Raw genomic sequence first — 24427 nt, forward strand, 5'->3', positions numbered from 1 at the left:
CTTATTTACACAATAATGAGTAAATTTTGTAACTCTTGTCTGACTCTCATATATAAATTTAAGTACAAGATTTGTAATTCTTATTTTTAAAAATCTATATTATTTTTAATTCAATAAATTTAACAAGAAGTCTTTGGGAGTCGCTGGTTTGACCCTATATCTTCGACAAGGGTGTTCACTCAAGGTGATGTTTGGGCTTTTTCTTCTTTGCTTTGGATTTTAAAATTTGAGGTTTATTTGGTCCTACCTAAGATGACATTTGCAATACAGTGGAAGAATGACCCAATTATAGTTCCTCATATACCTGATCCGTAAGCTCTACCAAAAATGCACTACTACCAAACCCAGATTTTACGTCACCTTAGGGGGGCCGGTCACTCCTTACGCTTCTTGTTTATAGAAAGATTCATGAAAACGAATTGAAACAAAGCGAAGAATATTGTACACTAATTTTCTTCACATTGAATATATCTTCCATGTCCATTGACATTATCTCATTTCTTACGAGCTTTATTTATTTTTTTCTTTTTACATTGGGAGAGGGAGATTGGAACGTGGGACTTCCTCTATGTGGGAAGAGGTGTAATATTACTAAGCTATGCCTATGACCATACAATTATCTTTACTTGATATCTTGATATTTATTTCTCTTTAAAATTGTATTTTCTTTACTTGCCCAAGTTATAAGCAAATTTCACGGCACGTAGATAACTTAACAGAAAAATAAACAGCTATACCGAAAGATGGACGAAAGATATTTTCAACGCCAAAAAGATAACTTAGATACTTAAGTGCTACAAACTTAATAATTCAAGTACTTTTTGTTGGTAACTGGTTTACTTTGTGCGCAGCGGAAAGCACGAGACGATGGGCCCAGAAATTAAAAAAAAATATTTAAACAATCTTTAAATAACAAATCCATTGATATACAAAACATTAATCAAAGAGAAAGAAAAGATAATGATTTATCAGTTGTAGAACAATCAAGAATCATTGCTATCTTGTAGTAACTCCAACGAAGATCCAATTCAAAGCGATATTGTGAGTACTCACACTAAGATCTTCCAAGATGTATCTTTGCACCTCAAGACGTGCGTGGGCACGTAGAGTAATAGTGAGAAAATTTCTCATTCACAAGATGTACTAAACTTATAAGATGTTGGAATATTAGGTATGAGACTAGTTTTCAGGATAGGAAAAATATTAGGTATAATTTTTCTATCTGTGAAAAGCTTAGAATTTCTCTCTAGAATATTCTCTTACTTAAGCATGTTATTTTGAAACAATTTATATCTCATAGATTTATAGAATTAATTAAATTCAAATTATAAACCAATTATTAAATAAATAAAAGAAATATCCAAGACCCAGTCTTGGACCTAGTCACACACCAATCACAGTGCTAACATATCTCAATTTCAAGGATACATGTCTTAACCATTTTTATTTAATTATTATTTAATAATCATTTATTCAAAAATATATAAACCTCATAACATATCTTATCATATTAATTACAGAATAAATATCATTTCAAATCCAAATCCAATTTGAATTATCATAAATATATTTTCACATTATTTAAATAAATAAAACTAATTATTATCTTAATTATTTAAATGTTATTTTCCAAAATTTCATTTTAATTAAAAAATAATTTTTTAAAATTATATTAATTAATTTATTAATTTCAAAATTTAATATATTAATTAATTTGTCTCAATTACATATTTGACCATGAAAAATAAATTACATATTTGACCCGAAAAAGATTTTTGAAGTTAGAGAGAAGAGGGACAAATAAAGAAACTTTTTTAAAAAAGGGCACCTTATATGAAGAGAGAGAAAGGGTATACGACAATTAAAGATTGTCATGTTATATGGGTAAATAAGGTATTAAAAAATTGGTACAATTGTAAATATAGATGTTGTTGGTAACACTTACAAAAATAGTTATTTATTTATTTAATTAAAAATTTGACAATTAAACATAAAATGTGTTTAGTAACTCTATTTTTATTTATTATTTTTTTAAATTTTAATTAAAATTTAAAAAATTTTGAAAATATAATTTTTTCACTTTCAATTTTTTTAAAAAAGTTTTCAATTTTTCCTTTCTTTTTTTTCTTCTCTTCTTCAAATTAACACATCATATTGTTAAACAAAAAATAAAAATAAAAGTTATCAAATGCGTTTATTATTTTTTGTTTAAAAAAAATAAATAAAAAACAAAAATAGTTGCCAAACATATTTTTATTTTTTAAAAATAAAGAAACAAAAATAAAATAATATTTCTATTTTTGTATTTAAAAAATTCAAAAACAAAAATTTTACCAAACGGGCCCATAATTGTTGATGTTATTCTTGCAAATATTTTAATAAAAACGTTATAGGGTGTAAAAATTTATTTATTTATTGAGTATTTTTAAGTATAAAAAGTGTTCATCGATTTAATCACTACATACAATTCAATCCTCTATTAATGGTTCATAATTAAAGTAGAAATTAATTACCATTTAACTTCTTTATTTATATATTGTTTCCTTAAGTACCATTAACTTTACTAGTGAAGATTAATTCACAAACTGATACCACAAAAAAAGCTTTTTAAGACTCGCATTGCGAGCTCTAAATTTTTTTTTAGGGCATGCCCATTACAAGTCCTTTATTTGAGAGCATTAAAAAATGATGTTTTTTAAAGCGTGCGTTGCGAGTCCTAAAAGAATGATTTTAGGGCTCGCAGTGTGTTATAAAAAATCTCATTGAGTGCCTTTAAAAATTATATTTTAATTTTTAAAATTAATTTATATTTATTTTGAATTAAAAATAATGATTTAAATAAAATATTTATGTACAAATCCAAAAACTTATAGATTAATATAACAAAATTTATAGAGATAGTTATAAATCTAAAAAAAAACAAATTTTGAATCTTTTTACATGTATCAATCTTAACAAGATGACCCATTAACTAATAAACTAGACCCAAAATTGTTCTTTCTAGGGTAGGAATTAGATGGTATACCCATTTTAAGTTTCCCTCTCTCAATTCTATCTACTTTTTAAAACTATTACTATTATATCCGATTTTTATTTAGTTTTCCTATTATACCCTTGACAGATATCAAACACACTCATGACTCATTGTGTCCTCAAACACACCCATGATGTGGTATGAGTTATAAACTCATGATTGATTGTTTACCACTCCGGCTACGCGATCGTCTTCAACTATATGACGCACCTGAACACACGCACGGCGCAGCCAGGCACAGGCGAAACACAACCGTAACTCGTCATCTTCTTCACCATGAGTTAACCGATCACACGCCATTAATTCATCCTTCAATGTCGCGAGCCACCACTGGTGCTCCTGCTAACGTTGAGCTACTTCCAGCTCCATTACATTTTGAACAAGATAAAGCTTTGGTTGTAGTTAGGTATGTAAACGAGTTTTGAATAGATCTTGCAATCCAGTTGTTTGATGAAAGTCCTAAACTAAATTTCATGTGTTTGGTGATTAACTTGTCTTAGTTCTGTGGTGTTTTTATTGTTTGTATTTAGTTAATAATATATGTCTTTTGTCATTACTGTATTTTCTTCGTTGTTTATGATGTTTGTTCTTCTTCCTTCAATTTAATGTTTTGCTTTCTTTTGGGTTCTCTTACTCTGTGATTACTTTGATTCTCTTCTTCTTGTCTTGTTAATCTGAGTATTATGGCTCCAGTACTATTAAGATAGGTATGACTTAGTTTTCTTTTCTGGGTTATGTTTGCTGATGTTGTCCACCTTGTATGTATGTATATATAATAATGATATTGATCATTAGTTTGGAGATTCACATTCTACAGATTATTGTGGTGTTTTGTGTTTTGCTGACAAGAGAATTTGAAGGGATTGCAATATGTTGATTATGACATTTGGTGTGATGCTTAGCTCATTTGAAACTTAATTGGTTATAAATTTAGGTGTGTTTGTAGAAAGATTGGGTGTGAGTTATAGTATATATATGCTTGATGAAATTATGTTGTTAAGAGTGCTCATGGTACTGTTATGGCATTCAAGTTTTATACATAGTACTCTATCTTTAGGAATAGCTACCATCTATTTGATAAAGTTCTTCAATGAAATCTTTAGATCCTTTTAGTATGTATTATGTATTAATTGAAGCTTAAAAGTATAATTGTTGTTAGGCCAATTTTTTTTATTTATTAGATGACATCTGTGTCAACTGTTTCTGAATTGGTATCAAGTTTATGGTTTTCATTTTCTGTCATCAGTTTAAGATATTCAATTCATTCATAACCTCCTGACCAATTATGTTGCTTGTTACTAGTTTCATTCTATGGCATTAAAATTGCTTAACCATGTGAGGAGTTGCTTTTTCAATAAGAAAGAAGCATTGTCACACCCAACAGTGAAAAATCAGAAGGGAAGCAACGCAGGACTTTTTGGTTTTAGGCAATAGTTGCTTTCAGGTCCTTTGTTCAGTCAGAAATGGCTCATGTGAGATGAGGAGCCCGAGTAATGAACAAGAAGAATAGTTTGAATTGTGGATTTCAGTTAGTATGGAGAAGAAGCAATAATTGCATTTTTGTAATTACATCACGATAATATATGCATATGATTAAGAATGACGGGCATCTTTCTTTCTTTTTTCTTCCTCATTTTGGTTTATTTAGAACATTGGGAACTTATTGTGTAACTTAAATTTATTAGCTTAGGTTGATCTTTAGAGTTTTTCCAATTATTCTTTTTCTCCAGTGATTTGTTTAAGCTTGAACTAATTAACCAACTCAAGCATCATTTTCCAATTATTGTAATCTTCGTCTAATATATTATTTATATCAAAACTATATATATTTCATATAGGGAGCGACTACAATGCATCAACTTTTTTGACAACACCGGTGCATCATTTTTCTATTTTTTAGCTTAAAATTTAAATCACAAGACTTAAAATTTAAATTACAACTCTTTAAAACTTAAATTACAAAGCTTAAAATTTAAACAACAAGTTTTATAATTTAAACCATTGGGCTTAAAATTTAAACAACTAGGTTAAATGGCTTAAACTTTAAACTACTAAACTTAAAATTTAAACTACTAGGCTTTAATTCCTTAAAATTTATACCACTAGGTTTAAAAGTTAAACCACTAGCCTTAAAATTTAAACCACATCCCTTAAATGGCTTAAAATTAAAACTACTATGCTTAAATTACTTAAAATTTAAATAACTAGATTTAAAATCTAAACAAAGTGTTTTTAAACTATAAATTTAAATTATATATCATAACATCTAAAATCTAAACCAAAACTCATAAATATTTAAACCACAAGGCTTAAAATTTAAACTACTAGACTTAAAATTTAAACCACTAGGTTTAAAAGTTAAACTACTAGCCTTAAAATTTAAACCACATGGTTTAAAATTTAAACTGTAACCCTTGAATGGCTTAAAATTAAAACTACTATGATTCAATGACATATAGTTTAAACCACTATGCTTAAAATCAAAAAGAAATATTTTTAAACTATAAATTTAAATTATATATCATACAATCTAAAATCTAAACCAAAATTCTTAAAATTTTAAAACAAAAGGATTAAAATTTAAACCATTTAGCTTAAAATTTATACCACAATGTGATGGACCCAAAACGGGTATGTTTTAAAAATTTATACTTGCAAGCGCACGAATCGTATATAGAATATAGTGTTCGTGTAAGCACGAGATCGAACCCAAGAGAGTTGTCTAAAATAAAAAAGAAAACTATTTTAAACCAAAATTAATAAATTCTAACCTAGCTCCAAAGATTGATGAGTTTTAATGTTATGAACATAAAATAAAAGATTGAAAATAAAGCTATTTAAGAAAATGAAAATAACTCAATAAGGATTTTAAAATAAGTGGTAAAATGAAAGATTATTAAGATACTAGAATCCACAAAATGTAAGTTTAATAATATTTATTAGTATATTGATTCCCAAGTTTTAGTGATAGTTAAAATAAATCAAACTATCATTTTCCAAATAGATTTATAATTTTAAGCACAAATTACTTCTAAAAAGATATGATTTTTCTTCACTTTTCAAAAATTATAATTTCAAAGTATTTAATGTGAATCAACCTAATGAAACAACAAAAAATCAAATAACATTATTTATAAGGCAAAACATAATATTTTTGTTCTAAGTATGGATGTGTGCAATTTAATGACACATCTTACACAAAGAATATTATGTTTTTGCAAAATGAAGAACAAAGTGCATATTATCTAACAATCCAAAATATGAGATATTAAAGATGAAAGTCATATATGAAGAAGAAAAATCCATAAACTTTGTTGCATTACAAGAGAAATCAACATACAACATAAATATTATCTAGTTACAAGTTGCTTCATCATGATCTTAATAGTCTTATGAAAAAGATTAGAAGCACATAACTAGAGTAGAAATTACAAAATAAATGAAATACATACTTGAAAATGCTCTTGAAAAACCCAAAATGGAAGAGAGAATGGTAGAGAGAAAATGGTAGAAAGAAGATGGTAACAAAAAATTAAGCACCCCCCAAATGGTCTTGAAATACCAGATTTATAGTCAAAATGAGATTGTTAAAATAATCAATTTAAATTAATTAAATTGATTAGATTAAGTAAATAAAATAAATATGATATGTAGAGGTAAATTATAGGGTGTAATGATGATGTTGTGGTGAAAATGTGTAGAAAAATGAGTAAAAAGTTGGCATTTTGGACATAGGGGACAAATGGTATACTTAGGCAATTTATGGGATCAAGAAGTGGTGGCTTGGTGGCTGGTGGCAGCTGGGATGGCTGGATTGGGCTTGGGCCACGTGCTGGCTAGGAAGGAATTGGAGCAGGCCTGATTTGTGGGCTTAGGTGACGCAGTGGGAGGCATGTGGTCTTGGTGGTGTACGGTGTGGCGTGCTACCCCTTTGGCACACCCACATGGGGCCATTTTGTAAGTGAGCATGCCTTGGTGCTTGATCATTAGTCAAGTCTTGCACCAAGCAACCTCATGGGATAGGGTAGTGGCAGTTTTGTAATTATGCATATGTCTCTCAGACAAAAATCATATATGTTATTGTGAAGACCTTATTTCCCTAGAAGGCTCCTTAGGGGGAGGTGACCTGGTGACTTAGGGAAGCACCATGACCATCAACAGATATGGGCCAAAGCTCTGTACTCCCTTGCCCTATCAATGCTATATATTAATAAAACGATATTTATCCATACTTGCCCCTGTGTACTTCCTTGTTGCCCATGTGTTACTTGTTTGTTATCTTCGTTGGGCCATTGCGTGCCACTTGCCTTGTTGTGTGCTTTGTGTTGTGTGGACGTTCCTAGGAATGACTTGCTTTGTGCTTGCTCATAATTCGCTATTGCCCGTTGCATGTTCGCGATGTGTATGTGGCTGACCACTGAGTTTGTTTGCCTGCAAGTGTGTGTTGTAGGCTGACTTGCTAGCTTGAAGAGTCTGCAAGTGCCGCACGTTCCGTTTACTTGGAGTACCCAAATAGTTGACCCGTGACAGTTGGTATCAGAGCCAAGTTAGAAAGAGCTTGGCAAAACACACTAATGGTAGCAACACTCAGAGGATCGAAGCACTTGAGAAGTGTGTGCGGGAATTAGATGGCCTGGACGAAAGGGTCAGGGATCTTTCCTTTGCAAGTCATAACTCTGGATCATCAGATGCAAACAATCGCATAGCTGCGCTAGAGAAGGAAAACGATGTTCTCCTATCCAGAATAATTGCGCTGGAGCAAAGAAACACTCCAACAAGTACTTCTGTTTCCCCTCGGTGGGAAGAGCACATTGCGGCAGTGGAGCGCATGCTAAAGGAACAAGAAGTTTCCATAAATGACACTACGGAAGACTGCGGGGAGGCAGTTTGCGTGCTTAGAGAAGAAATGGTTGAGCTAACTGCCAAAGTAAACCTAACCATGCGAGCGGTTGGGAATGCCCCTGCAATAGGTCCGATAGGTATGGAATATGGCCAAGTTAAAGTACCCGAGCTGAGGCCCTATAACAGGGCCAGAGACGCAAAGGACTTGGAGAATTTCCTCTTCGACATGGAACACTATTTTAGAGCCGTGCAGGCCGATTCGGAAGAAGGAAAGGTCGTCATGGCTACCATGTACTTGTCTGGGGATGCCAAGGTGCGGTAGAGGATCAAGTATGATGACATAGAGAATGGTAGGTGCACCATCCCATCTTGGGTAGACCTGAAGAGAGAACTAAAGACGCAATTTCTGCCAGAAAATGTCGCCTACATGGCTCGACGCCAATTAAGAGAGCTTAAACAAGTCGGGACAGTCCGAGAATATGTGAAGAAGTTTTTGGGACTAATGCTCGATATAAAGGACATGTCTGAAGTAGACAGGCTCTTCTGCTTCCTCGAGGGATTGAAACCGTGGGCCAAGCAAGAACTTCAAAGACAGCGTGTGTCTGACCTAGCCACCGCTCAAGCTGCTGCTGAACGCTTAACAGACTACACTCCAGAGAGCAGCCCGCCGAGAAGGGCTACCCCTCCAACTAGCTCAAGTAGCGCTGGGAGTAAGAAGTCTGGGAAGTCATGGCAGGGCAAGAGTGGGGGAGAGAAGAGGACAACTGAGTCCAATTCTTCCAACGGTACAGATGCTGCTGCAGGGAGGAAGCCACTAGCTTGTTGGCTCTGCAAAGGCCCACATAAGTCGGTAGTTTGCCCTTACAGGGGCAAGTTGAATGCCCTCATTGGCCAAGAACAACAAGGCGAAGGAGAAGAGGAAGACAAAGAGTACGCACACATGGGCGTTGTCCACCTGTTGAATGCTCTAAAGAAACACGGCGAAAAAGGGAAGAAGACCCTGGGAAAGGGGCTAATGTTCGTGGATGCCACCATCAATGGCAAGCCCACAAAAAGCGTGATGATCGATACGGGCGCCACCCACAACTTCATCTCTGAACTCGAAACAAAGTGACTGAGACTAAATCTGGAGAAAGATGTCGACCGCATGAAAGCAGTCAACTCCAAGGCCTTGGCCACAACTGGCGTGGCTAAAGGGGTAAAAGTTAAAATTGAGACGTGGGAGGGATAGACTGACTTAGCGATTGTAACGCCCTGGATAACCAAGACCGTTATACTGTGTGTTTGAAATAGTGCAAGACTTGCAAATCAAGTCATTTAGTTCGAACTGTGTAACTAATGACACAAAAGATTAGGTTAAAAAGAATTTTGATTTACAAACGGTTAAACTTTATTAAAACGGAAGTTTGATACATGGGATCCCAACTCAGGGTTTAAATAACGTAGACACAAAACTCTTAATTACAAATAAACGACCAAGCCACTCTAATGGAAAAATATACGTTTTAGGTTCTCGTTCCTGCACAAATCCTCGACCGTGGTGGCCGAGCAGCTGACAATGTACACCTCACCCCCAGAACTCTCCAACCCATGGCCAACTTGCCTTACCTACACCATGTAGCACCCGTGAGCCGAAGCCCAGCAAGAAAACATAATATCATACCATAACAGTATTAACAAGTAAATAGTTCACAGAGCATAATCCAATAACCACAAAGCATTACTCAGTTCCCTCAAGCCATAAAACCCATTCAAGACAACACACTGGTCAATAACCAATAATCCAGCTCCAGATACTCATTAAATCATAGACAGTAATCCACAACGGGTATTCAACACATACATTTAGATTCAAGATACCATCAATCACATAATACACTCTTATCACATAATATTCAGGGCCGACGACTTAGGCCGCACCCTCTGTTTAACCCACTGACTCCGGCCCGCTTAAACCGAGCTCAGTGCATAATAAGATGTCCTCAGATACCAGTGTCCGAGCCGCGCCATGTGCGCAAGTGTGGATTTCAGCACCCTTAGGCCGTTACCACATGTCCCCGTGTCATAATACCACCTTATGACATTCATACCATCATAGGGAACTCTTAGTCCCAACATATTCACATGATTTATTACAATCACATAACGATACATTCAAATATAGGGAACACTTAGTCTCATTCTATCCACATACACAGGTGTAGTTTTCTTACCTTAATGCCAAATGCTTTAATTAGAAAGGACGACCCCCGAGCACGATCCATTCCCGAGCCCTACCTTATCACCTAGTCACAACCAAGGTAATGGATTCCATTAATATTCAAATATAGATTTTCGGGTACAAAACTAGCTTCTGGGAAAAAAAATCCCACCAAGCACGGTGGTGAAATCGATCCTGAGCACTTAAGGTATGATTCCTTTGCTTTAAAACCCCAAATGTTTAAATATGCATCCAAGGGCTGCGGCCCTTGAAGCCTAGCCGCGGCCCTGCCCTCAAAACAGAACCGAGGGCCTACCTGAAAGAAGACACGCGCCACAGCCCTTGCTTGGGCGCCGCGGCGCTTGCCCTTGGCCGAGCCTCCCTGGCTCATCTTCAAGCTAGGGCCGCAGCACTCTAGAACAGAGCCGCGGCCCTTCCCTTCGAACCCAGAATTTCCCCCATTTCTAACATCCAAAACCTCATCCAAACCCATTATAAACAATCCCAGTAACACAACTCAATTATCCCAACACTCTAGCATGCTTCCAACAGTAAAACCCATTAGAAATCTAGGCTAAAACCCCTCAACACATCATTTTAATTTATGAAACTCTCATACCCAAGAACTTCAAAACCAGTCAGAAAATCTCAGAAATTCAAACATTAAAACCTTAATTTCAAACTCACCTTTGTTGCAGAATCAATTCCCCAAATAGAATTGAGCTAACTCCCAAGCTCCAAGCCTCAATTCAACCCTTAAATGTCAAAATCCACAATCTCTTTAAAACCCAGCTTAATCACATAATTTAACCATCATAAACAACTAATAGCTTACCTTTACTCTTGTTAGAATCCTCAGCTAATCCCTGAGTTAAGCTCATAAACCATAGCTTTAAATTCTCTGAATTTCCATCAAATTTCCCCTTAATTTTTCGGTAGTTCTTCTTGAGAGAAAGAGAAAAGGAAGAGGACAAGAAGGAAGGCTGAGGCTAAGTCGGTTTCTCTAAGTCTCCAAATAGTTCCTTTGTTTTGTTTTATTAGTTTAAGCTTCAGGGTTACCCCAAGGCTCGGGTCGGGGTACCCAAAAAATGTCCCCGAGGGCAAAAATGGTAAAATCCCCCAGTATCCCCACCTAGACCTCATAACCTCAAATATATCTCCATATATTTATTTTCATAACCTGATAGTCTAAATAACTACCCGACGCCTATAATATCCCTGACTTATCCAAAGCCAACTATTAAGCCCCGTTGTGACTTTTCTCGCTACCTTCTCCCTAGGATTGCCTCGTGCCGATAGTTACAAATGCACACACCTGTACACGCATATATATATTTACCAATCTACCCACATAATAATGTGGTCTCAACAATTTATCACACACATTCACATTTATGCCCTAACGGGCAAAGATTACCATTATGCCCTTACCAGCCAAACAGGGCCCGCATACTTATTCAATACCCATATTCACGCTTCCTTACCATTAATTCTCTTAACCTCCAATTATGCCCTTCCAGCACACTAATCAAGGCTCTTAAGCCTTATTAGTAATTTTGGGTCGTTACAGTGGTGGTCCATATGGACGACTTCAATGTAGTCTTGGGAATGGACTTTCTAACCGAGAAAGGTGCCATTCCAATTCCTGCCACTGGGAGCTTGCTCATAATGGGAGAGACTCCTTCAATGGTTCCGGCAAAGGTGAAACCACCCCTTGGTGTGAAGCTCCTATCAGCTTTACAGTTCAAGAAGAGTGTGAAGAAGCAGGAGCCCACTTATGTAGTGGTACCCACCGTGTTCGAAGAAGCAGTGGAAGAGATTGTTCCACTAGAAATTACGAAGGTCTTAAAGATGTATGAAGACGTGATGCCAGATAAACTCCCCAAAGCCTTGCCACCAAAGAGGGGGATTGATCACCAGATAGAGTTGGTGCCGGGAGCAAAACCTCCAACAAAAGCGCCTTACAGAATGGCACCCCCTGAACTAGAAGAGTTGAGGAGAAAATTAAAAGAGTTATTGGAGGCAGGCTTTATCAGACCGTCGAAGGCGCCATTTGGCGCACCTGTGCTATTCCAGATGAAGCACAATGGGAGCTTGAGACTGTGCATTGACTATAGGGCTCTCAACAAGGTGACAGTTCGCAACACCTACCCCATCCCTCTGATCGCTGATTTGTTCGACCAGCTAAGTGGAGCTAAATACTTCACAAAGTTGGACTTAAGATCAGGCTATTATCAGGTGAGGATCACAGATGGGGATGAATCAAAGACTACGTGCGTTACTCGATATGGAGCATTTGAGTTTCGAATAATGCCGTTTGGGTTGACAAATGCACCTGCCACTTTCTGCACACTGATGAACCAAGTATTCCACGAGTATCTAGATAAGTTCGTGATGGTGTACTTGGATGATATCGTGGTTTATAGCACCACGATTGAAGAGCATCAAGAGCACTTGGCTCAAGTGTTTCAGAAGTTGAGAGAAAACCAGCTATATGTGAAGCGCGAGAAGTGCTCATTTGCACAGAAGAGCATCAAGTTCCTAGGCCACGTTGTGGAACGTGGCCGAATTCGTATGGATCTGGAGAAGGTGAGGGAAATCCAAGAATGGAAAGCCCCCACAACCATGAAGGAACTCCGCTCCTTCTTGGGCCTAGCCAACTACTATAGAAGATTTGTGGACGACTACTCAAAAAGGGCGACACCCTTGACTGAGCTGCTGAAAAAGGGTATGACTTGGGCGTGGACTGACAAGTGTGCCGAAGCATTTAGGAGTTTGAAGGAAGCCATGATGAAGGATCCTATTCTTGCCTTGCCAGATGTTAGCAAGCCCTTCGAAGTACAGATAGATGCCTCAGATTATGCTCTGGGAGGGGTACTTGTACAAGAAGACCACCTGGTAGCATATGAGAGCCGCAAGCTGTCTGAAGCTGAGAGGCGGTATACTTCCTAGGAGAAGGAACTCCTCGCAGTTATCCATTGCTTGCGAGTGTGGAGACATTACTTGCTGGGGTCAAAGTTCGTGGTGAAGACGGATAATGCAGCGGTTAGTCATTTCCTTACTCAGCCGAAACTGACCCCTAAGTAGGCTCGATGGCCAGAGTTCGTGGCGGAATTTGACTTCTGTTTTGAGCACAGGGTAGGATGCTTGAACCAGGTAGTTGACGCCTTGAGTCGCAAAGCAGAATTGGCGACTCTAAAGATCTTGGCTAGTTTTTCGGCTAGCGTGGTGAACACTCCACTCAAGGAGCGCATCAAAGAAAACCTGGAGAAAGACCCGGTTGTCAGGACCATCCTGAAGCTCGTAAAAGAAGGCAAGACTCGCCAGTTCTGGGTGGAGGATGATCTTCTGTGGGTTAAAGGGGGTCGCTTGTATGTTCCAAAAGTTGGAGATTTGCGGAGGACATTACTAAGCGAGTGTCGTGACACCTTGTGGGCAGGTCATCCAGGGTGGCAGAGAACCCATGCCCTCTTGAAGCAGGGATACTACTGGCCACAAATGCGAGATGATGTAGTGGAGTACACCAAGACCTGTCTCGTCTTCCAGCAAGACAAGGTCGATAGGAACAAGACACTTGGGTTGTTGGAGCCCTTGCGAGTCCCAAACCGACCATGGGAGAGTGTGTTGATTGACTTTATCACCAGTCTACCAAAGACAGGGGATTTAAGTGCGATCTTGGTGGTCGTGGACAGATTCTCGAAGTACACAACATTCATCTTGGTGTCGAAGTAATGTTCGGCAGAAGAGACAGCCCGACAATTTTTCAAGCATATTGTCAACTATTGGGGAGTGCCCCAGAACATTGTTAGTGGCCGAGATGGAAGATTCACTGGGACCTTTTGGTCCGAACTATTCAGTCTCTTGGGGTCACAACTGAACATATCCTTGAGCTACCATCCACAGACAGATGGGTAGACAGAAAGATTCAACGAGATGTTGGAGGAGTACTTGCGCCACTTTGTCAATGCCAATCAGAAGAATTGGCCGTAACTACTTGATGTAGCTCAATTTTGCTTCAACTCTCAAAAGAGTTCTTCATCGAATAAGAGCCTTTTTGAAGTTGTTAATGGACAGCAGCCACTGTTGCCCCACATAGTGGATGAATATCGCGGTCGAAACCTGCGAGCCTTTCACTTCACAAAAGACTGGAAGAAAACGATAGAGATTGCCCTAGCTTATTTAGAAAAAGCATCAAGAAGAATGAAAAAAATGGGCAGATCAGAAGTGCAGACCACTGGAGTTCAAAGCAGGTGACTTAGTGTTAATCAAGTTGAGGCCCGAACAGTTGAGATTTCGAGGAGACAAAGACATCAGACTCGTTCACAAGTACGAGGGTCTGGTCTCAATCATCTCAAAAGTTGGCCTAACTTCCTACAAAGTCGACCTACCAGCATGGATGAAGATACACCTGGTCCTTCACATCAGCAGCTTGAAGCCGTATCATGAAGATCCAACAAATCCAGAGCGCAACCAGACAACTAGAGGAGGAGTCATCATTCAGCCAAGGAGCAAGCGTCAACCTAAAGAAATCCTGGCGGAAAGGACGGTCACCATTGACCGTAAAAAGCATAAGGAGTATCTGGTAAAATGGAAGGGGCTCGCAGATGACGAGATCAGCTGGGAGAGGGCGGAAGACTTGAAGAAGCTCACACAGAAGATTGAAGATCTACAAGCTACTATATGGTGACGACAATAATAAGTCTAGAGCGGCCGCCAAGCCGCCTAGCCAAAAAGGATCCCAAAAGAGACCCTTGTAAAAATAGTACTATGCATAATGACGAGAAGGACGCTTCTCGCAACAAATAATAAGCGCGCGCAAAAATATATAAAAGGATAGCTAAGACCCAAGGGGTCAAAATATCCTTATAAAAGTAATCAAGAGGCACCAAAAGAGGTCTCAGTGAACCCTCTCGCATGGGCTCCAAAGGACCTCCAGCCTGGTAAATAAAAGAGGGGAACCAACCAAACCCCATCATGCAGGCTTAAAAGGGCCTCAAATGCAGTAGAACAAGAAATAAACAGCAACACATGTATTTATACATTAGAAAAAAGAGTTCTTAAGATAGTACAAGAGTTACCAAAAGAAAAGTAGCAATGATAATGATATTACAAAGTTAAAAGTAAAAAAGGCAAGACTACTTCAAGGCCTCCTATAGTGGGCACTCCACAAGGCCGCTCGGGCAACGACCTGTTCACCAAAAGAGGAGAAGTCGAAGTTAGGGTCCTGCCTCCACACATTATAAAGAGCACGATCTATAGACTTGCGCTCGGTGATGACCCTCTCCGCCTCCAAGGAAGCCCTCTCTGCCTCCAAGGAAGCGTTCTTCTCCTACGCTGACTGTAGTTCGGCCCTAAGGGCCTTGGCTTCGATCTCCAATTGGGAAACCCTCTCCTGCGACGCAGTAGTCTTGACCCCCTGGAGCTCGCGCTCCAAGCGTCTAGCCTTGCCCTTTAGCTCCTTGATCTTGGCCTTCGCTTTCTCCCTCTTTGAGAGCAAGTTGGCAGACTTAGTCCGGGCCTTTGACAACTTGACCCTGGTTTCGTTAATCTCATTTTCAAGCTCCTGGACCCGAGCTGTAAGACAGTCCCTCTCAGCAGTAGATGCGGAGAGGGTGCTGGACATGTCGGAATACCGAAGAGACACGGTGTAGATCTGCACAAGAAAGTCAATGGCGTCAGCAATAAGTAACAAAAAGAAAAACACATGTACATCTATACCTAATATTAATCGACGCAAGATGCAAGAACTCACCCAGGCCGCGGCGCGCCTTAGGGTTTCCCCAAGGTCTGGTTGAGTCACATTCCCTAGACCCCTCCAGTCGGAGACAGGGAGGCCCGAGGCAATTTGAATGTAACGCTGTGCATAAGATGAGGCCATCCTAGTCACCCAAGGCTCCGCCTCCGTACTGGGAGCATCTTGCTGGACAGGGACGGACGACCCGCTCGCCGAAGCAGGAGGGGGTGCAGGGAAGGAGAAAAACTGAGACCCTGGTAGATTAAAGGGGGGCTCCGCATGGTCGATGAAATCAGCCCCCGGTGGTCCAATGTCGTGAGGAACCTGAGGGAAGGCGTCGCAGCCATCAAGGCCAGGGGGAGCATAATATCCCGCTGCGGCCTGCTAGTCCTGAGGTTGAAAGGTCATGTCCTGGTCGGAGGAGCCATAGGGGGGCGTCCCCCGGGGGACAGGGGGCGCTGATGAGATCCCCCACATTCGAGGGGGGGCATCCTCCATCTCCTCCTCGGCCTCACCGTCGTGTAGGGACGGCTCAGCCGGCATAGCCATAGCCTTCTTAGACCCAGTAACTGACCACAGGAGCTTAGGGTCAGAGACCGGGGACAGCTGGTGGCGGTTGAGGTTCGTCACAGTAAATAGGACCGCCGCCTTCTTCAGGGCGGATTCTGCACTAATAAGGTTGTTTATAGCCACCGCCTCTGGCCCAATGACCGAAGGATCAGCAAATTGCTCTGCATGATCCACGCCAATGTCAGTACGAGCAAGAGTACGAAACAGTAAGTTCTAATAAGAAGAAAAAAAAAGACCAGGGCACTTACTAGGGCCGGCGCGAAAGTTTTCACGAACAGAGAAAGGGCCCTCTACCTAGAAAAAGTCTTGTTTCCAAGACCCTGTGTTGGACACTGAGCCCTCTATCAAGGGGAGCTCGTTGTTGGCCTTCTACAGGTAGTAGAAGCCCTTGGACTTGTGCACTGCCATGAGGTTGTACAGAGAATGCACCTCTTGCGCCGTCGGGGCGCGTTCGACCTTTCCCTTTAACCAAATGAAAAGGCAACTCAGAGTCAACCAACTGTTGGGTGACAATTGGAGAGGGGCCAAATCGAAGTAGTTGAGAATCGCCACAAAAAACGGGTGCAAAGGAATGGTACCACCCGCCTTCAAAATTTGCTCACTCAAAGCCACATGACCCCTCCTAGGGCGGTCGGCCCGGCATGCCTCCTGAGGAGCATATAGGGCGTATTCTGGAGCAACACGGTAGTGCTTCACGATCTCTTTCAATTTGTTCGGAGACACATGTGACACCAGACTGGACGCCAGTAGAGGGGCGTCGTCCTCTTCCTGGACGGACACCTGTCTACGTGCTTTCGGCATATCTGCAAAATCAAAAGAAAGATGTGAGGAAGAGGCAGAACACTTAACCCTCCATTTTTTCTTCCTAGCAAGAGTTTTCCATCGAGGGAGCGGTGGCGGAAGCACTAAGCTAGGATAAACTGAGACTAGGGGCTGGGGAGAGGAGCTAGCAGCCCCATGACCGTCATCAGGCGAGAAGGGAGTGGGAGGTTCTGGCAGAATGTGTCCCTCCATAAATTCTAGCTCCCACCGCAACTCAAAAAGGGCCGTCCTAAGACGCGCTATATGGTCACTAAGGTCTGGGGGTGAAGGTCCTCCATCTCCTCTCGACACTGAGTCAATTTCGCTCTCCACAACCCAAATTTTACGCCTAAGTTCAGCCATGCACTCAAGGTGGCGGATGCGGGCTTGCCTTAAGGAGTGATAGTCCTGGTGAAGGTTGCCCTCAGGGGACTCTGAGTCTGAGGACAGGTCAATAAACTCAGCCCTTGGGGGTATGTCGGACGGGCTGTCACTGGCCATGAAACCACGCCCCAACAGCAAAAAGGGGTTCACGTGTAAACGAGGGAAAGGCTACAAAACACAAAGGAATAGGCTTAATATCTCTAGATGCAAACGCCCTAAATGGCCCACTACAAGGTATAAAAAAAGAGAGGAGGGGCTTGCATATGGTCAAACTCACTACAAGCTTAGACTAAGGTACCCCATCCCGAGTACTGCAAGTTTGGACCCGATAAAAAATAAAAGGGAAAAGGAAAGAAAATATACCTCAAGCGGTTAAGAGAGCGAAGTTGGGGTCAAAAAGAGGTCGAGGAGCGGAAAGCACCAAAGGGTCAAAAATGCGCGTCTGCAAGAAGGGACCAGAAAGATGTGTTAGTCACAAAATAGACACACCAAGAAACTAGCTCATATGTAAAAAAAAAAAAATGATGAGATGAAGTGAAAAAAAAAAATATAAAACAAATAAAAAGAACTATGGTGAAAATGAGGTTGTGAGGGATTGAACCCCTCACCTCTTGAAAAAAGAAGGGCTCTCCAAACTAATAAGCCAAAGGAGTAAGGTGAAAATATTAGGCCAAGCATGAGGGCCTATTTATAGGATCAATGTGAATAGTCTACAAGAGCACCTAAAGGTCCTCTCCTAGACTGGGGGGCAAGTGTAGACGCTCAAATTTCACCTAAGGTCTGGCCTGGCCTTGCGTGGGTACCGCCTAAGCCTCAAGGGTCTCATGACGCGTAGCCATCAGTGACCCGCATCCAAGTGCCCCCGTGAGCCCTCGCCTCGCCATAGGCCGAAGTGACCAAGTGGCCCCGCCTCTCCATAGGCCGAAGTGGCCTCGCCTCGTAGGCCGAAGTGGCCTCGCCTTGCCATAGGCCGAAGTGATCAAGTGGCCTCGCCTCATAAGCCAAAGTGGCCTCGCCTCGCCATAGGCCCAAGTGGCCTCACCTCGCCGTAGGCTGAAGTGGCCCCGCCTTGCCATAGGCCGAAGTGACCAAGTGGCCTCGCCCGTGGCCCCGCCTTGCCACCTTGGCTCAAGTGGCCTCGCCCTGGAGTGGCCTCGCCCGTGGCCCCGCCTCGCCATCTTGGCTCGAGTGGCCTCTCCCCGGAGTGGCCTCGTGAACAGCCAGAGAGCCGCACCACCAGGGGAGCCGCACCACCAAGGGGGCCGCACCATCGAGGGGGTCGCTAGGAGGGCGTCTCGCTACGCATCCTTAGACATCCGTCCAGGCCACATGCTTATCAACCAGACTCGTGAGTGATCTTGGAAGGCTTCAGGCATCTCGTGCCAAGGACCCAAGATCTCCACCTCACGCCAGAACCATAACACATACCCAGGGGCCCATTCCTTACACCTTGAGACCCCTATCCTTAGAGGCTCCAGTACGAGTCGAATGGGACATACTTGTACGACCTAGTACTTAGTACGGATACCAGTGCCAGTGAGACTGCTGGGGTAAGAGTCATGGTCCGTACGTCTACGGCCAAAGGTCAGAGCCGACACCACTACCTCCTGCGCCACTACGCCTGCCACCACTCATCAGACATGGGTACAGACAAGTAGTGGAGGCATTCTCCTGACACCTGCTCCTGTGCTGGATGTACGACCACAACCTCTGAAGCCACTCCCCTGACATAGTACTTATGTACCCCATGGTCTCTTGGACCACTATGTACCTAAGGCCATTAGAGCCTACTATAAAATGAACTCTAAGACCACCTGAAAGGGGGTTGGAAATTTTACTGTAGCAGAGGCTTGAGTGTGAATGAAAGACTGAATTCTCCATTATTGTTCTATCATTGTTCTTGAGTTATTGTTCAAGTTTTTACAGCTTTCCGATTAGTGATCTTGATTTGATAATTTTTCCAACTCAACTTAGTTAACGAGTTCTCACCGTCAACAATACCTTTGGTGGAATTTCGACCACAAGTTGCCTCAAGACTTCCTTGGCTTGCTCCTCCTCAGCCTTAGGCCTGAATTCCCTAAAGTTCCATCCAACTCAACTTAAACACCATAGCTCAAAAACCAGAAACAGAGACTGAAGAACTCTAAAGTCTTACCTCAAGTGTTGATGAACTCTTGCTAAACCTTTGCCAATTTCTCAATCCTAGGTTAGGGTCCTTGATGCTTAGTTTATCCCAGCTCTCCTCTGAGCTTTACTCCAGAAATCCTCAAGAAACAGGTGAAGGAAATATAAACCGACCTATAGAACTCTCTCTGTTTTTCTCTCTTTCTTTTCCCTTCCTTTTCCTTCTTTCTCAGACTTCTACACTTCTCTATAATTCCCACTAACATAAAGCCTTGGTATTACTTAACTTCTGTAAGCCAAATGACTATTATGCCCTCCATATTAATTCTAAACCCTTTAATCCACTTAAGGGCATTTTAGTCATTTTACCCAATTCCCGCTAATTCCTCGAGTGTCTCTAATATTTCTCGCTTAATTCCCGATGCCTAATTAATCACCAATAATATTCCTCATTGTCAAGATAGACTCCAGTATATTCACTAAATTCCCATTTATACCCCTAAGCTCACCCCGAGCCGGGTATAAATCCCCGCCATGACTTTTTCGCTACTTTGCTCACTAGGATCGTCTCGAGTCACAGATCGCAGATATATCCACATAATAATGTGGTCTCGACAATTATCACATATATCAATACAATTATGCCCATAATAGCCAAAATTACAATTATGCCCCTCTAACCTAATCAGGGCCTACATGCATACTAATACACATATTCATGCATCTCAAATATTAAAATAATCATATAACATGATTTAAGTCATAATCATGCATCTTAATCATTAAAACCACACATAATTCCCATTATGCCCTTCAGGCACACTAATCAAGGCCCTTAAGCCTTATTAGTGAATTTGGGTCGTTACACTTTCTTTGGGGTAATTCTAGGCATAGAAGTAAACTGCATCTTGCTTCTTGGCAGAAGGTTTGCCTTCCTAAAGCCTATGGAGGTCTTGGTTTTAGAGATGGAGCTAGCTGGAATAGAGCTATATTAGCTAAATATATTTGGGCTATCTCTGAAAAGCCTGAAGTTTTATGGGTTAAATGGATCAACGCCACTTACCTGAAAGGTTTAAACTCTTGGAATTATACCTTGAAGTCAGATTGTAGCTGGTATTGGAGGAAGCTTTGCCATTTAAAAGAAAAATTTAGCCCTGCTGCGATTCATGTTGCTGGTTCTCTTGGGAGATTTCAGCCTTCAAAGCTTTACAACAACTCTTTACATCAGCAAAGGGTGGACTATTATCATGCAGTTTGGAGTAAGCTTACCCTTCCTAAGCACAGGTTTTTACTTTGGCAGGTGGTTAATGCTTAGCTCCTAACCAGGGATAACTTAACCCGATTACATATTCAGGTGACAAACCTGTTTTGCCCTGTCTGTGGAAGTCACCTTGAGAATCACCCTCACCTCTTCTTTGATTGCTACCTATCTAAGCAGATTCTTAATATCATCTTTGACTGGCTAGGATTCAAAGCTTGGCCCATTGAATTCAGTGACTGGGGTGTCTAGCTGGCTAGAGATAGGCAGGGAGCAATGACTTCAATCTTGAATATGGTAGTGGCAGCACTTGTTTACAGCATTTGGAGGAACAGAAATATATGCTTTTTTTTTTATGGTTATTCTTCGACAGCTACTAGCCTAGCTAAGGAAGTTATGAACATAGTTAAATATAAACTTTACTTAGTTAAAAATAGGCAGATTTCTGTACAAGAGCAAATGTACATAAGGAACCTTCAATGTAATTAAGTGATTGGCTGTGCTGGTTTTGTAGCCGCCTGTATAGAGTGTTTGTTCTTGAGTGTATGGCTCTCAAATTGTATTGACTGTTTTGTTCAATGAAGTTCATTTTTCTTCTTGATAAAAAAAAATATATATACAAAAGTTCTATGAAAATATTAATTAAAACTTAATTTACTTAAACATTTAAGCTCAAAATTGCATCATTTTACTCATAACTTAACAATATTAATTTCAAATAATTCAACTACAACATATTATAATAAAATATCTATAAAAACATATAAATCCTAAAAATTACAATAAGACTAATAAATTAAAAATTACTTAAAAACTCAAAGACTAAGCAACAATTATCATAAAAAATGTGGTAAAATAACTCTATTTTGTAGAATTATCACAGTGCTTATATGACTTTTCATCCAATAGGGTTATGTCTTAAAATTTAAACTACTAGGCTTAAAAGTTAAATCACTAGCCTTAACATTTAAACCGCTATGCTTAAAATTTAAATCACAACCCTTAACTAGCTTTAAATTTAAACTATTCTGCTTAAATGACTTAAATTTTAAATCACTAGGCTTAAAATCTAACCCAAGTGTTTTTAAACTATAAATTTAAATCATATATCATAACATCTATAATCTAAAGCAAAATTCTTAAAAATTTAAAGCATAAGACTTAAAATTTTTTAAAAAAGTTATGGATATATGTTTTCCTACGCGCTACATCACAACTTATTGAGAGTCGCGATGCTCGAGTAAGGAGAGCTTAACATAGCGTCTGCGCACCGCAACGCTAAAGCAACAACAAGTTGCCATTGTGCCTGTCAGCGGTGTGATATAAGTAGTGTCGCGGCGCGACTTTACACCATATTAGGGATTTCAAAATCTCATTTCTACCCCATTTTAATTAAACTGAAACTGCATTAATTAAGATAGCAGAGCTATAAAATGTGGTGAGGAGAGTCAGCTTTGACAACATGACTCACACAAAGAGGAAAACCCTTATCCACCAACAACAAGATAACTTAGACAAAGATGTCAGTTTAGTTAGCTAAAGAATTCATCTTTATAAATCAACTAACGAAAATCTGAAGCATAAATTGATGTGATTGTCTACTTTTTCTTTTTGATTAATAGCTTTGGTCTAAAAATATTTGTTATCAATGAATCTTGAACAAGGGAAACGATTGGCAATTGTATCAAGTAACTTCATATATGTGTTTTTGTTGATGTTAAGTCATTGATTTCTATATATATGGTTCATATTGTTCTTTTTATTATTATTTTTTCTTAAACCAAAATTGATATGGTCATTTATGACCAAGTAGGAATGAAATGGAAAAGGAGAATGACAGAACAATTATGTTAAAACCTTCCTGTTTCTTTGTTGCCAAACATTCCATAAAATATTTTATTAATTCTTCACAAACATTGACTTGAAATATTATGTGCATGACATATTTAACCTTCAGCCTCTTAGCATCAGTCCTTGTCAAAACTTTAAACTACTAACTAGACTTAAAATTTAAATCACTAAGCATAAAATTTAAACCACTAGTCTTAAAATTTAAACAACTAGTCTTAAAATTTAAACTAATAAGCTTAAATAACTTAAAATTTAAATGACATAAAATTTAAACCACTAGGTTTAAAATTTAAACTGCTAGGCTTAAAATTTAAACCAAGTCTCTTTAAACTATATTGCATAATGTCTAAAATCTAAACCAAAATCTTAAAAAATTTAAACCGCAAGGCTTAAATAGCTTAAAATTTGAACCACAAAGTTTAAAATTTAATCTACTAGGCTTAAATTTTAAACCACTAGGCTTAAAATATAAACCAAGTTTCTTTAAATTATAATTTTAAGTTATATAGCATAATGTCTAAAATCTAAACCAAAATCTTTAAAAATTGAAACCACAAGGCTTAAATAGTTTAAAATTTAAACCACAAGACTTAAATGACTTAAAATTTAAATCACTAGACTTAAATGACATAAATTTTAAACCACTACGCTTAAAATTTAAACCACTAGCCTAAAATTTAAACCACAAGAATTAAAATTTAAAATTTGAATAACTATGCTTAAAATTTAAACCACTAGGCTTAAAATTTAAACTACTAGGCATAAATGGCTTAGAATTTAAACCACTAAGTTTAAAATTTAAACCATTAGGCTTAAAATTTAAACCATTAGGCTTAAAATTTAAACTACTAAGTTTAAAATTTAAACTACTAGTCTTAAAATTTAAATCACCAGGCTTAAAATTTAATCTATTAGGCTTAAATGACTTAAAATTTAAATCACTAAATTTAAATTTTAAACTACTAGGCTTAAATGACTTAAAATTTAAACTACTAGGCTTAAAATTTAAACCACTATGTTTAAAATTTAAACCACTAGACTTAAAATATAAACCAAATCTCTTTAAACTATATAGCATAATGTCCAAAATCTAAACCAACTTTCTGATCAAGTCACAATGAATCAATATAAATTGCACGTTATAACAAAACAAAACTACTTTTTAAAAGGAAGGAACATTAATTGTTGAATACTTTAGCTACTCTTCTACAATTAAAAAAAATCCATAACTAATAACTTCAAAAAGCGAAATTATAGTTTTGCTTCTTTGTATAATTGTTTTCCCTTATAATGGGAACTACTACAAAACATTATTACGATAAGCAAAAATAAAATCTAGATTATTGACATGCAAAAGTTATCACAATGCTTTAAAAGACAATCACAACCTAGTGGCTTACATTTTATAACTTGTGTTCTACATGTATTATCTGTGATTTACATTTTAACACATATATAGGACTGCTACCTATATATAAAGAAGGCAAATAGTGTTGGATTCACATGTTAAATCTTATAACTAAAAGTAATAAATTTGACCGTTACAATAAACAAATGATAGATCAATTAGTCAGCCAATCTTGATAGCTCCCAAAAGCTTAGTTCCTGTCTTGTCAATTAGGGGTGGCA

The sequence above is a fragment of the Humulus lupulus genome, chromosome 2 (assembly GCF_963169125.1).
Source record: "Humulus lupulus chromosome 2, drHumLupu1.1, whole genome shotgun sequence".
Classification (NCBI taxonomy): domain Eukaryota; kingdom Viridiplantae; phylum Streptophyta; class Magnoliopsida; order Rosales; family Cannabaceae; genus Humulus; species Humulus lupulus.